The 16,824-nt window shown below is 45.7% G+C and overlaps 1 protein-coding gene and 1 pseudogene across 1 annotated transcript in view; both read right to left on the bottom strand.

The window, feature by feature from the left end:
- The window catches only part of gpr174 (G protein-coupled receptor 174), an 88,357-nt gene extending 74,195 nt beyond the window's left edge, over positions 1–14,162 (bottom strand). The window contains exon 1 of the mRNA XM_064955497.1: positions 13,275–14,162. The gene's annotated coding sequence lies outside the window, so the exon portion shown is untranslated. The remainder of the gene's footprint in view (positions 1–13,274) is intronic.
- The window catches only part of LOC135527298 (highly divergent homeobox-like), a 181,986-nt pseudogene that overhangs the window by 23,620 nt on the left and 141,542 nt on the right, over positions 1–16,824 (bottom strand).

Genomic DNA, 16,824 nt, shown 5'->3' with positions numbered 1-16,824 from the left:
GGCTGGTGCACAAAATCTAAGGAAGTCTCTAGATTTTGCTCGTCTGAAGCAGTGTGTAACGACGTTCTTCGTTTGTCGAAAGAGAGTCGGACCGAAATGCAGCGTGTTGGTTACTCATGTTCTTTAATGGAACAAATGACGATACACGAAATAACTTATAAATACAAAAAACAACAAACGGAACGAGAAAAACCTATACAGCCTGTCTGGTGAACACTAACACAGAGACAGGAACAATCACCCACGAAATACAATGTGAAACCCAGGCTACCTAAATACGGTTCCCAATCAGAGACAACGAGAATCACCTGACTCTGATTGAGAACCGCCTCAGGCAGCCAAACCTATGCATCACACACCCCTAATCAGCCACAATCCCAATAACTAAAAAACCCCACTAAGAATTACAACAAACAATAAACCCATGTCACACCCTGGCCTGACCAACTAATTAACTAAAACACAAAATACTAAGACCAAGGCGTGACACAGTGTATATTATGATAATTTGAAGGCTATACTACTTGCAGAGAGAATTGTCAGCTATTCTTTTTGTGGCTGATTATTTACCACCACAGACAGATGCTGGCACAAAGATCACACTCAGTCAGCTGTATAAGGAAATAAGCAAACAGGAAACCACTCAAGCAAAGGCAGCACTCCTAGTGGCCGGAGACTTTAATGCAGGAAAACTTAAATCAGCTGTACTAAATTTCCATCAACATGTTAAATGTGCAACCAGAGGGGAAAATTATTCTAGATCACCTGTACTTCACAGAGATGCGTACAAAGCTCTCCCTCGCCCTCCATTTGGTAAATTCAACCACAACTCTATCCTCCTGATTCCTGCTTACAAGCAAAAATTAAAGTAGGAAGCACCAGTGACTCGGTCTATAGAAAAGTTGTCAGATGAAGCAGATGCTAAACTTCAGGAATGATTTCTTATCACAGACTGGAACATGTTCCGGGATTCTTCCGATGACATGGAGGAGTACACCACATCAGTCACTGGCTTTATCAATAAGTGCAGTGAGGACGTTGTTCCAACAGTGACTGTATGTGCAAACCCCAACCAGAAGCCATGGATTACAGGCAACATTCACACTGAGCTAAAGGCTAGAGCTGCCACTTTCAAGGTGCGGGACTTTAACCCGGAAGCTTACAAGAAATCCTGCTATGCCCTGAGACAAACCATCAAATGGGCAAAGCGTCAATACAGGGCTAAGGGTGGAATCATACTACACAGGCTCCGACACTCGTCTTATGTGGCAGGGCTTGCAAACTATTACAGACTACAAAGGGAAGCACAGCCCAGTGACACGAGCCTACCAGACGAGCTAAATCACTTCCATGCGCGCTACGAGGAAAGCAACACTGAGACAAGAATGAGAGCATCACCTGTTCCGGATGACTGTGTGATCACGTTCTCTGTAGCCAATGTGAGTAAGTCCTTTAAACAGGTCAACATACACAAGGCTGTGGAGCCAGATGGATTACCAGGACGTGTGCTCGGGCATGTGCTGACCAACTGGCAGGTGTCTTCACTGACATTTTCAACATGTCCCTGATTGAGTCTGTAGTACCAACATGTTTCAAGCAGCACCACCATAGTCCCTGTACCCAAGAACACAAAGGTAACCTGTCTAAATGACTACAGACCCGTAGCATTCACGTCGGTAGCCATGAAGTGCTTTGAAAGGTTGGTCATGGCTCACATCAACATCATTATCCCAGAAACCCTAGACCCACTTCAATTTGCATTCCGCCCAAACAGATCCACAGATGATGCAATCTCTATTGCACTCCACACTGCCCTTTCACACCTGGACAAAAGGAAAACTTACGTGAGAATGCTATTCATTGACTACAGATCAGCGTTCAACACCATAGTGCCCTCAAAGCAGTATATCCCTGGGGCCGAGCTTCCTGCCATCCAGGACGTCTATACCAGGCGGTAGGAAGGAGGAAGGCCATACAAATTGTCAGACTCCAGCCACCCTCGTCGTAAACTGTTCCCTGCTACCACACGGCAAGCGGTACCGGAGCACCAAGTCTTGGCCAAAGAGGTTTTTAAACCCAAACAATAAGACTCCTGAACAGCTAATCACACAGCTTAGTTATTTTAATGTCTCTACCCACATGTTTTAATTTTTTTTAACCTTTATTCAACAAGGCAAGTCAGATAAGAACAACTTCTTATTTTCAATGACAGCCTAGTGGGTTAACTGCCTGTTCAAGGGCAGAATGACAGATTTGTACCTTGTCAGCTTGGGGATTTGAACTTGCAACCTTCCGGTTACTAGTCCAAAGCTCTAACCAGTAGGCGACCCTGCCGTCCCATGTACAGTTGAAGTCTGAAGTTTACATACACCTTAGCCAAACACATTTCAACTCAGTTTTTCCCAATTCCTGACATTGAATGCTAATAACATTTCCCTTACTTTGGTCAGTTAGGATCACCACTTTATTTTAAGAATGTGGAATGTCAGAATATTAGTAGAGAGAGTGATTTATTTCAGCTTTTATTTCTTTCATCACATTCCCAGTTGGTCAGAAGTTTACATACATTCAATTAGTATTTGGTAGCAGTGCCTTTAAATTGTTTAACTTGGGTCAAACGTTTCAGGTAGCCTTCCACAAGCTTCCCACAATAAGTTGGGTGAATTTTGGCTGTAACTGAGTCAGATTTGTAGGCCTTCTTGCTTGCACACGCTTTTTAGATCTGCCCACACATTTTCTATAGGATGGAGGTCAGGGCTTTGTCATGGCCACTCCAATACCTCTATTTTGTTGTCCTAAAGCCATTTTGCCTCAACTTTGGAAGTATGCTTGGGGTCATTGTCCATTTGGAAGATCCATTTGCAACCAAGCTTTAACTTCCTGACTGATGTCTTCAGATGTTGCTTCAATATATCCACATCATTTTCCATCCTCATGTCACCATCTATTTTGTGACGTGCACCAGTCCCTCCTGCAGCAAAGCACACCCACAACATGATGCTGCCACCCCCGTGCTTCATGGTTGGGATGGTGCTCTTCGGCTTGCTAGCATCCCCCTTCTTCCTCCAAACACGATGATGGTCATTATGGCCAAACAGTTCTATTTTTGTTTCATCAGACCAGAGGACATTTCCCCAAAAAGTACGATCTTTGTCCCCATGTGCAGTTGCAAAACAATGTCAGGCTTTTTTTATGGCGGTTTAGGAGCAGTGGCTTCTTCCTTGCTGAACGGCCTTTCAGGTTATGTCGATATTGGACTTATTTTACTGTGGATATAGATACTTTTGTACTTGTTTCCTCCAGCATCTTAACAAGGTCCTTTGCTGTTGTCCTGGGATTGATTTGCACTTTTCGCACCAAAGAACATGCATCTCTGGGAGACAGAATGCGTCTCCGTCCTGAGCGGTATGACGGCTGCATGGGCCCATGGTGTTTATACTTTCGCACTATTGTTTGTACAGATGAACGTGGTACCTTCAGGCTTTTGGAAATTGCTCCCAAGGATGAGCCAGACCTCTGGAGGTCTATAATTTATTTTCTGAGGTCTTGGCTGGTCTTGGCTGATTTCTTGAGATTTTCCCATTATTTCAAGCAAAGAGGCACTGAGTTTGAAGAGAAGCCTTGAAATGCATCCACAGGTACACCTCCAATTGACTCAAATGATGTCAATTAGCCTATCAGAAGCTTCTATAGCCGTGACATCATTTTCTGGAGTTTTCCAAGCTGTTTAAAGGCACAGTCAATTCAGTGTATGTAAACTTCTGACCCACTGTAATTGTGACAGTGAATTATAAGTGAAATAATCTGTCTGTAAACAATTGTTGAAAAAATTACTTGTGTGCACAAAGTAGATGTCCGAACCAACTTGCCAAAACTATAGTTTGTTAATTAACAAGACATTTGTGGAGTGGTTGAAAAACATGTTTTAATGACTCCAAACCTAAGTGTTTGCAAACTTCCGACTTCAACTGTACATTTTAACTCAATCACCTCTGTACCAGTTCCCACCTGTATATAGCCTACACATTAACTCTCTACCGGTACCCCTTGTATATAGCCTCCACATTGACTCTGTACCAGTACCACCAATATATAGCCTCCAAATTGACTCTGTACTGTAACACCCTGTATATAGCCTTCACATTGACTCAGTACCCCTGTATATAGCCTCCACATTGACTTTGTACCAGTACCCCCAATATATAGCCTCCACATTGACTCTGTACCAGTACCCCATATATATAGCCTTCACATTGACTCTGTACCCCCTGTATATAGCCTCCAAATTGACTCTGTACCGGTACCCCCTGTATATATCCTCCACATTGACTCTGTACCTGTACCCCCTGTATATAGCCTCCACATTGACTCTGTACCTGTACCCTCTGTATATAGCCTCCACATTACCTCTGTAACGGTACCCCCTGTATATATATTCCACATTGACTCTGTACCTGTACCCCCTGTATATAGCCTCCACATTGACTCTGTACCTGTACCCCCTGTATATAGCCTCCACATTGACTCTGTACCGGTACCCCCTGTATATATCCTCCACATTGACTCTGTACCAGTACCCCCTGTATATAGCCTCCAAATTGACTTTGTACCAGTACCCCCTATATATAGCCTCCACATTGACTCTGTACCTGTACCCCCTGTATATAGCCTCCACATTGACTCTGTACCTGTACCCCCTGTATATAGCCTCCACATTGACTCTGTACCGGTACACCCTGTATATATCCTCCACATTGACTCTGTACCAGTACCCCCTATATATAGCCTCCACATTGACTCTGTACCACATGTATATAGCCTCCAAATTGACTCTGTACCGGTACCCCCTGTATATATCCTCCACATTGACTCTGTACCCCCTGTATATAGCCTCCAAATTGACTCTGTACCCCCTGTATATAGCCTCCACATTGACTCTGTACCCCCTGTATATAGCCTCCAAATTGACTCTGTACCGGTACCCCCTGTATATATCCTCCACATTGACTCTGTACCCCCTGTATATAGCCTCCAAATTGACTCTGTACCGGTACCCCCTTTATATATCCTCCACATTGACTCTGTACCTGTACCCCCTGTATATAGCCTCCACATTGACTCTGTACCGGTACCCCCTGTATATAGCCTCCACATTACCTCTGTACCGGTACCCCCTCTATATATCCTCCACATTGACTCTGTACCTGTACCCCCTGTATATAGCCTCCACATTGACTCTGTACCTGTACCCCCTGTATATAGCCTCCACATTGACTCTGTACCGGTACCCCCTCTATATATCCTCCACATTGACTCTGTACCTGTACCCCCTGTATATATCCTCCACATTGACTCTGTACCAGTACCACCTGTATATATCCTCCACATTACCTCTGTACCGGTACCCCGTGTATATAGCCTCCACATTGACTCTGTACTGGTACCCCCTGTATATAGCCTCCACATTACCTCTGTACTGGCACCCCCTGTATATATCCTCCACATTACCTCTGTACCGGTACCCCCTGTATATAGCCTCCACATTACCTCTGTACCGGTACCCCCAGTATATATCCTCCACATTGACTCTGTACCATAACACCCTGTATATAGTCTCCACATTGACTCTGTACTGGTACCCCCTGTATATAGCCTCCACATTACCTCTGTACCGGTACCCCCTCTATATATCCTCTACATTGACTCTGTACCTGTACCCCCTGTATATAGCCTCCACATTGACTCTGTACCTGTACCCCCTGTATATAGCCTCCACATTGGCTCTGTACCGGTACCCCTGTATATATCCTCCACATTGACTCTGTACCAGTACCCCCTGCCTCCACATTGATTCTGTATCCTCCACATTGACTCTGTACCTGTACCCCCTGTATATAGCCTCCACATTGGCTCTGTACCGGTACCCCCTCTCCTCCACATTGACTCTGTATACCCCCTGTATATAGCCTCCACATAGACTCTGACTCTGTATATAGCCTCCACGTTGACTCTGTTCCCCTGTATATAGCCTCCACATTGACACTCTGTATATCCTCCACATTGACTCTGTACCCCCTGTATATAGCCTCCACATAGACTCTGTACCAGTACCCCCTGTATATAGCCTCCACATTGACTCTCTACCGCTACCCCCTGTGTATAGTCTCCACATTGACTCTGTACCGGTACCCCCTGTATATAGCCTCCTCATTGACTCTGTACCGGTACCCCATGTATATAGCCTCCACATAGACTCTGTACCGGTACCCCCTGTATATAGCCTCCACATTGACTCTGTACCGGTACCCCTGTATATAGCCTCCATTGACTTGTACCATCACCCTGTATATCGCCTCCTCATTGACTCTGTACCGGTACCCCTGTATATAGCCTCCTCATTGACTCTGTACCTGTACCCCATGTATATAGCCTCCACATAGACTCTGTACCGGTACCCCCTGTATATAGCCTCCACATTGACTCTGTACCGGTACCCCTGTATATAGCCTCCACATTGACTCTGTACCGGTACCCCTGTATTTAGCCTCCACATAGACTCTGTACCGGTACCCCTGTATATAGCCTCCACATTGACTCTGTACCGGTACCCTGTATATAGCCTCCTCATTGACTCTGTACCGGTACCCTCTGTATTTAGCCTCCACATTGACTCTGTACCGGTACCCCCTGTATATAGCCTCCACATTGACTCTGTACCGGTACCCCCTGTATATAGCCTCCACATTGACTCTGTACCGGTACCCCATGTATATAGCCTCCACAGAGACTCTGTACCGGTACCCTGTATATAGCCTCCACATTGACTCTGTACCGGTACCCCCTGTATATAGCCTCCTCATTGACTCTGTACCGGTACCCCTGTATATAGCCTCCATTGACTCTGTACCGGTTGTATATAGCCTCTAGACTCTGTACCGGTACCCCTTGTATATAGCCTCCACATTGACTCTGTACCGGTACCCCCTGTATATAGCCTCCACATTGACTCTGTACCGGTACCCCATGTATATAGCCTCCACAGAGACTCTGTACCGGTACCCCTGTATATAGCCTCCACATTGACTCTGTACCGGTACCCCCTGTATATAGCCTCCTCATTGACTCTGTACCGGTACCCCCTGTATATAGCCTCCTCATTGACTCTGTACCGGTACCCCATGTATATAGCCTCCACATAGACTCTGTACCGGTACCCCCTGTATATAGCCTCCACATTGACTCTGTACCGGTACCCCCTGTATATAGCCTCCTCATTGACTCTGTACCGGTACCCCCTGTATATAGCCTCCACATTGACTCTGTACTGGTACCCCCTGTATATAGCCTCCACATTACCTCTGTACTGGCACCCCCTGTATATATCCTCCACATTACCTCTGTACCGGTACCCCCTGTATATAGCCTCCACATTACCTCTGTACCGGTACCCCCAGTATATATCCTCCACATTGACTCTGTACCATAACACCCTGTATATAGTCTCCACATTGACTCTGTACTGGTACCCCCTGTATATAGCCTCCACATTACCTCTGTACCGGTACCCCCTCTATATATCCTCTACATTGACTCTGTACCTGTACCCCCTGTATATAGCCTCCACATTGACTCTGTACCTGTACCCCCTGTATATAGCCTCCACATTGGCTCTGTACCGGTACCCCCTGTATATATCCTCCACATTGACTCTGTACCAGTACCCCCTATATATAGCCTCCACATTGATTCTGTACCGGTACCCCCTATATATAGCCTCCACATTGACTCTGTACCTGTACCCCCTGTATATAGCCTCCACATTGGCTCTGTACCGGTACCCCTTGTTTCTCTCCTCCACATTCACTCTGTACCGGTACCCCCTGTATATAGCCTCCACATAGACTCTGTACTGGTACCCCCTGTATATAGCCTCCACGTTGACTCTGTTCCGGTACGCCCTGTATATAGCCTCCACATTGACACTCTACCGGTACCCCTTGAATATATCCTCCACATTGACTCTGTACCGGTACCCCCTGTATATAGCCTCCACATAGACTCTGTACCAGTACCCCCTGTATATAGCCTCCACATTGACTCTCTACCGCTACCCCCTGTGTATAGTCTCCACATTGACTCTTTACCGTAACACCCTGTATATAGCCTCCACGTTGACTCTCTACCGGTACCCTCTGTATATAGCCTCCACATTGACTCTGTACCAGTACCCCCTGTATATAGCCTCCACATTGACTCTGTACCGGTAGCCCCTGTATATAGCCTCCACATTGACTCTGTACCTGTACCCCCTGTATATAGCCTCCACATAGACTCTGTACCGGTACCCCCTGTGTATAGTCTCCACATTGACTCTTTACCGTAACACCCTGTATATAGCCTCCACGTTGACTCTCTACCGGTACCCTCTGTATATAGCCTCCACGTTGACTCTCTACCGGTACCCTCTGTATATAGCCTCCACATTGACTCTGTACCGGTACCACCTGTATATAGCCTCCACATTGACTCTGTACCGGTACCCCCTGTATATAGCCTCCACATTGACTCTGTACTGGTACCCCCTGTATTTAGCCTCCACATTGACTCTGTACCGGTACCCCCTGTATATAGCCTCCTCATTGACTCTGTACCTGTACCCCCTGTATATAGCCTCCACATAGACTCTGTACCGGTACCCCCTGTATATAGCCTCCACATTGACTCTGTACCGGTACCCCCTGTATATAGCCTCCACATTGACTCTGTACCGGTACCCCCTGTATATAGCCTCCTCATTGACTCTGTACCGGTACCCCCTGTATATAGCCTCCACATAGACTCTGTACCGGTACCCCCTGTATATAGCCTCCACATTGACTCTGTACCGGTACCCCCTGTATATAGCCTCCACATTGACTCTGTACCGGTACCCCCTGTATATAGCCTCCTCATTGACTCTGTACCGGTACCCCATGTATATAGCCTCCACATAGACTCTGTACCGGTACCCCCTGTATATAGCCTCCACATTGACTCTGTACCGGTACCCCCTGTATATAGCCTCCTCATTGACTCTGTACCATAGCACCCTGTATATCGCCTCCTCATTGACTCTGTACCGGTACCCCCTGTATATAGCCTCCTCATTGACTCTGTACCTGTACCCCATGTATATAGCCTCCACATAGACTCTGTACCGGTACCCCCTGTATATAGCCTCCACATTGACTCTGTACCGGTACCCCCTGTATATAGCCTCCTCATTGACTCTGTACCGGTACCCCCTGTATTTAGCCTCCACATAGACTCTGTACCGGTACCCCCTGTATATAGCCTCCACATTGACTCTGTACCGGTACCCCCTGTATATAGCCTCCTCATTGACTCTGTACCGGTACCCTCTGTATTTAGCCTCCACATTGACTCTGTACCGGTACCCCCTGTATATAGCCTCCACATTGACTCTGTACCGGTACCCCCTGTATATAGCCTCCTCATTGACTCTGTACCGGTACCCCATGTATATAGCCTCCACAGAGACTCTGTACCGGTACCCCCTGTATATAGCCTCCACATTGACTCTGTACCGGTACCCCCTGTATATAGCCTCCTCATTGACTCTGTACCGGTACCCCCTGTATATAGCCTCCTCATTGACTCTGTACCGGTACCCCATGTATATAGCCTCCACATAGACTCTGTACCGGTACCCCTTGTATATAGCCTCCACATTGACTCTGTACCGGTACCCCCTGTATATAGCCTCCTCATTGACTCTGTACCGGTACCCCATGTATATAGCCTCCACAGAGACTCTGTACCGGTACCCCCTGTATATAGCCTCCACATTGACTCTGTACCGGTACCCCCTGTATATAGCCTCCTCATTGACTCTGTACCGGTACCCCCTGTATATAGCCTCCTCATTGACTCTGTACCGGTACCCCATGTATATAGCCTCCACATAGACTCTGTACCGGTACCCCCTGTATATAGCCTCCACATTGACTCTGTACCGGTACCCCCTGTATATAGCCTCCTCATTGACTCTGTACCGGTACCCCTGTATATAGCCTCCTCATTGACTCTGTACCGGTACCCCTGTATTTAGCCTCCACATAGACTCTGTACCGGTACCCCCTGTATATAGCCTCCACATTGACTCTGTACCGGTACCCCCTGTATTTAGCCTCCACATTGACTCTGTACCGTACCCCCTGTATATAGCCTCCACATTGACTCTGTACCGGTACCCCCTGTATATAGCCTCCTCATTGACTCTGTACCGGTACCCCATGTGCCTCCACAGAGACTCTGTACCGGTACCCCCTGTATATAGCCTCCACATTGACTCTGTACCGGTACCCCCTGTATATAGCCTCCTCATTGACTCTGTACCGGTACCCCCTGTATATAGCCTCCTCATTGACTCTGTACCGGTACCCCATGTATATAGCCTCCACATTGACTCTGTACCGGTACCCCCTGTATATAGCCTCCACATTGACTCTGTACCGGTACCCCCTGTATATAGCCTCCTCATTGACTCTGTACCGGTACCCCATGTATATAGCCTCTACAGAGACTCTGTACCGGTACCCCCTGTATATAGCCTCCACATTGACTCTGTACCGGTACCCCCTGTATATAGCCTCCTCATTGACTCTGTACCGGTACCCCCTGTATATAGCCTCCACATTGACTCTGTACCGGTACCCCATGTATATAGCCTCCACATAGACTCTGTACCGGTACCCCTGTATATAGCCTCCACATTGACTCTGTACCGGTACCCCTGTATATAGCCTCCTCATTGACTCTGTACCGGTACCCCTGTATTTAGCCTCCACATTGACTCTGTACCGGTACCCCCTGTATATAGCCTCCACATTGACTCTGTACCGGTACCCCCTGTATATAGCCTCCACATAGACTCTGTACCGGTACCCCCTGTATATAGCCTCCACATTGACTCTGTACCGGTACCCCCTGTATATAGCCTCCTCATTGACTCTGTACCGGTACCCCCTGTATTTTCCCTCCACATTGACTCTGTACCAGTACCCCCTGTATATAGCCTCCACATTGACTCTGTACCGGTACCCCCTGTATATAGCCTCCTCATTGACTCTGTACCGGTACCCCCTGTATATAGCCTCCACAGAGACTCTGTACCGGTACCCCCTGTATATAGCCTCCTCATTGACTCTGTACCGGTACCCCATGTATATAGCCTCCACATTGACTCTGTACCGGTACCCCCTGTATATAGCCTCCACATTGACTCTGTACCGGTACCCCCTGTATATAGCCTCCTCATTGACTCTGTACCGGTACCCCCTGTATATAGCCTCCACATTGACTCTGTACCGGTACCCCCTGTATATAGCCTCCACATTGACTCTGTACCGATACCCCCTGTATATAGCCCCCTCATTGACTCTGTACCGGTACCCCCTGTATATAGCCTCCACATTGACTCTGTACCGGTACCCCCTGTATATAGCCTCCACATTGACTCTGTACCGGTACCCCCTGTATTTAGCCTCGCTTTTGTTATTTACTGTTGCTCCTTAATTATTTTTTATTTTTATCTCTTACTTTTTTGGGGTGTTATTTTCTTAACATTTTTGTTGGTTAAGGGCCTGCATTTCACTATAAGGTCTACACCTGTTTGGTGCATGTGACAAATACAATTTGATTTGATTTGAGAGAGAGAGAGAGAAAAAGTGAGAGAGTGACTGAACTGAAGCTGGTTTCTTTTACAACATGTTTAGAAATGCCACAGAGCAAAACATTACCCATACTGTAGCTGACTCACACACACACACACACACACACACACACACACACACACACACACACACACACACACACACACACACACACACACACACACACACACACACACACACACACACACACACACACACACACACACACACAGTATAGTTAGTTCATCATCACAGAAGTGAGAAGAGAGGAGAGATATTTCCTTTCAAAACATTTTGCATACTGCAAATACACACCCATACACCCACAAACAAACACACACACACAGTATGACTATGCAAATAGTGTGTGCATGACAGCGTAGGATAACGTGTAGTTGTGTTTAACAGCACAGTCTGTTTGGTTGCTTGATGATTCTGTACAGGTAAGATGTTTAGGGAGGACAGGTTTCTAGTGTTTACATCATTTAATTTATAATTAACTAGGCAAGTCAGTTAAGAACAAATGTTTATTTACAATAACGGCCTACCAGGGAACAGTGGGTTAACTGCGTTGTTCATGGGCAGAATTACAGATTTTTACCTTGTCAGCTCAGGGATTCGATCCAGCAACCTTTCAGTTACAGGCCCAACACTCGAACCACCACCTTCCGCCCCATGTCTCTAAAGCTCCACACAGAACCAACCAGAACAGACGAGAACAAAGTGAGATCTCTGGAAAGAAGGGTGTTGTCATCCTATCTCGTCCTAAGACCTTGCCTGTGCCTGAGAGTTTGGCTCTCTAACCTTGTTCCTGGAAAGCTACCCTCCTGTAGGTTTTAACTCTAACTATGCTCTTGGAGATCCACCCTCCTGTAGGTTTTAACTCTAACCTTGTTCCTGGAGATCCACCCTCCTGTAGGTTTTAACTCTAACTATGCTCTTGGAGATCCACCCTCCTGTAGGTTTTAACTCTAACCTTGTTCCTGGAGAGCTACCCTCCTGTAGGTTTTAACTCTAACTATGCTCTTGGAGATCCACCCTCCTGTAGGTTTTAACTCTAACTATGCTCTTGGAAAGCTACCCTCCCAGAGGGTATATCTCCTGGGAACAGAGTTGGAAAGCCCTGGTCTAGAGAGGCTAGAGATAATAGAGAGAGACTAGAGAGACTAGAGAGAGACTGGACAGTCTAGATATTAGAGAGAATAGAGATACTAGAGATAATAGAGAAAGACTAGAGAGGATAGAGGGAGACCAGAGAGATTTGAGAGAGACTATCAAATCAAATCAAATTGTATGTGTCACGTGCACCGAATACAACAGGTGTAGACATTACATTGAAATGCTTACTTGCAGATTCTAACCAAAAGTGCAAAAAAGGTATTAGGTGAACAATAGGTTAGTAAAGAAATAAAACAACAGTAAAGGCTATAAAAGTTGTGAGGCTGATTGAGGTGGTAGATATGGTTAAAGTGACTACTCATATATGATGAACAGCGTAGCAGCAGCGTAGGGGTTGGGGGGGTCACACAATGCAAATAGTCCGGGTAGCCATTTGATTACCTGTTCAGGAGTCTTATGGCTTGGGGGTAAGAACTGTTGAGAAGCCTTTTTGTCCTAGACTTGGCACTCCGGTACCGCTTGCCATGCGGTAGTAGAGAGAACAGTCTATGACTGTCAGGGCCTTCCTCTGTCACCGCCAGGTATAGAGATCCTGGATGGCAGGAAGCTTGGCCCCAGTGATGTACTGGGCCGTACGCACTACCCTCTGTAGTGCCTTGCGGTCAGAGGCCGAGCAATTGCCGTACCAGGCAGTGAGGCAACCAGTCAGGATGCTCTCGATGGTGCAGCTGTAGAACTTTTTGAGGATCTGAAGACCCATGCCAAATCTTTTTAGTTTCCTGAGGGGGAATAGGCTTTGTTGTGCCCTCTTCATGACTGTCTTGGTGTGTTTGGACCATTCTAGTTTGTTGGTGATGTGGACACCAAGGAACTTGAAGTTCTCAACCTGCTCCACGACAGCCCAGGCGATGAGAAAGGGGGCGTGCTCGGTCCTCCTTTTCCTGTAGTCCAAATCAAATCAAAATCAAATCAAATGTATTTATATAGCCCTTCTTACATCAGCTAATATATCAAAGTGCTGTACAGAAACCCAGCCTAAAACCACAAACAGCAAGCAATGCAGGTGTAGCTCGGAAAAACTCCCTAGAAAGGCCAGAACCTAGGAAGAAACCTAGAGAGGAACCAGGTTATGAGGGGTGGCCTGTCCTCTTCTGGCTGTGCCGTGTGGAAATTATAACAGAACATGGCCAAGATGTTCAAATGTTCATACCAGCAGGGTCAAATAATGATATTCACAGTAGTTGCTTTTTTTGTTCTCTTCTATAACAGACTACTGTTCTGGTCCTCTCTTCTTGAACAGACTACTGTTCTGGTCCTCTCTTCTAGACCAGACTACTGTTCTGGTCCTCTCTTCTAGACCAGACTACTGTTCTGGTCCTCTCTTCTTGAACAGACTACTGTTCTGGTCCTCTCTTCTAGACCAGACTACTGTTCTGGTCCTCTCTTCTAGACCAGACTATTGTTCTGGTCCTCTCTTCTATAACATTAGACTACTGTTCTGGTCCTCTCTTCTTGAACAGACTACTGTTCTGGTCCTCTCTTCTAGACCAGACTACTGTTCTGGTCCTCTCTTCTAGACCAGACTATTGTTCTGGTCCTCTCTCGATAACAGACTACTGTTCTGGTTCTTTCATCTATAACAGACTACTGTTCTGGTCCTCTCTACTATAACAGACTACTGTTCTGGTCCTCTCTTCTATAACAGACTACTGTTCTGGTCCTCTCTACTATAACAGACTACTGTTCTGGTCCTCTCTACTATAACATTAGACTACTGTTCTGGTCCTCTCATCTATAACAGACTACTGTTCTGGTCCTCTCTACTATAACATTAGACTACTGTTCTGGTCCTCTCATCTACACCAGACTTCTGTTCTGGTCCTCTCTTCTATAACAGACTACTGTTCTGGTCCTCTCTACTATAACATTAGACTTCTGTTCTGGTCCTCTGTTCTATAACAGACTACTGTTCTGGTCCTCTCTTCTATAACATTAGACTACTGTTCTGGTCCTCTCTTCTATAACATTAGACTACTGTTCTTGTCCTCTCTTCTATAACATTAGACAACTGTTCTGGTCCTCTCTACTGGAAACTTAGACAACTCTTCTGGTCCTCTCATCTAGAACATTAGACTACTCTACTGGTCCTCTCTTCTAGAACATTAGATTACTGTTCTGGGACTCTCTTCTATAATATTAGACTACTGTTCTGGTCCTCTCTTCTATAACAGACTACTGTTCTGGTCCTCTGTTCTAAAACATTAGACTACTGTTCTCGTCCTCTCTTCTATTAAATTTGACTACTCTTCTGGTCCTCTCTTCTAGAACATTAGACGACTGTTCTGGTTCTGTCTTCTATAACAGACTACTGTTCTGGTCCTCTCTTCTACACCAGACTACTGTTCTGGTCCTCTCTTCTATATCAGACAACTGTTCTGGTCCTCTCTTCTATAACATTTGACTACTCTTCTGGTCCTCTCTACTAGAACATTAGACTACTGTTCTGGTCCTCTCTTCTATATCAGACAACTGTTCTGGTCCTCTCTTCTAGAACATTAGATTACTGTTCTGGTCCTCTCTTCAAGAACATTAGATTACTGTTCTGGTCCTCTCTTCTATAACAGACTACTGTTCTGGTCCTCTCTTCTATAACAGACTACTGTTCTGGTTCTGTCTTCTATACCGGACTACTGTTCTGGTCCTCTCTTCTACACCAGACTACTGTTCTGGTCCTCTCTTCTATATTAGACTACTGTTCTGGTCCTCTCTTCTATAACAGACTACTGTTCTGGTTCTGTCTTCTAGACCAGACTACTGTTCTGGTCCTCTCTTCTACACCAGACAACTGTTCTGGTCCTCTCTTCTATAACATTAGACTACTGTTCTGGTCCTCTCTTCTAGAACATTAGATTACTCTTCTGGTCCTCTCTTCTATAACATTAGACTACTGTTCTGGTCCTCTCTTCTAGAACATTAGATTACTGTTCTGGTCCTCTCTTCTATATTAGACTACAGTTCTGGTCCTCTCTTCTATAACATTAGACTACTGTTCAAGTCCTCTCTTCTATATCAGACAACTGTTCTGGTCCTCTCTTCTATAACATTAGACTACTGTTCTGGTCCTCTCTTCTAGAACATTAGATTAGTGTTCTGGTCCTCTCTTCTATATTAGACTACTGTTCTGGTCCTCTCTTCTATAACATTAGACTACTGTTCAAGTCCTCTCTTCTATTCCATTTGACTACTCTTCTGGTCCTCTCTACTAGAACATTAGACTTCTGTTCTGGTCCTCTCTTCTATGTCAGACAACTGTTCTGGTCCTCTCTTCTAGAACATTAGATTACTGTTCTGGTCCTCTCTTCTATAACATTAGACTACTGTTCTGGTCCTCTATTCTATAACAGACAACTGTTCTGGTCCTCTCTTCCTGAACATTAGACTTCTGTTCTGGTCCTCTCTTCTAGAACAGACTACTGTTCTGGTCCTCTCTTCCTGAACATTAGACTTCTGTTCTGGTCCTCTCCTCTATAACAGACTACTGTTCTGGTCCTCTCTAATTGAACATTAGACTACTGTTCTGGTCCTCTCTTCTGTAAAATTAGACTACTGTTCTGGTCCTCTCTTCTATATTAGACTACTGTTCTGGTCCTCTCTTCTATAACATTAGACTACTGTTCTGGTCCTCTCTACTGGAACAACAGACTACTCTTCTGGTCCTCTCTTCTAGAACCTTAGATTACTGTTCTGGTCCTCTTTTCTATAACAGACTACTCTTCTGGTCATTTGTTATAAAATATTAGACAACTGTTCTGGTCCTCTCTACTGGAACATTAGACTACTCTTCTGGTCCTCTCTTCTAGAACATTAGATTACTGTTCTGGTCCTCTCTTCTATAACATTAGACTACTGTTCTGGTCCTCTATTCTATAACAGACAACTGTTCTGGTCCTCTCTTCCTGAACATTAGACTTCTGTTCTGGTCCTCTCTTCT

This window comes from Oncorhynchus masou, chromosome 32 (assembly GCF_036934945.1).
Source record: "Oncorhynchus masou masou isolate Uvic2021 chromosome 32, UVic_Omas_1.1, whole genome shotgun sequence".
Classification (NCBI taxonomy): Eukaryota; Metazoa; Chordata; class Actinopteri; order Salmoniformes; family Salmonidae; genus Oncorhynchus; species Oncorhynchus masou.
This window is presented reverse-complemented; position numbering and strand designations above follow the sequence as displayed.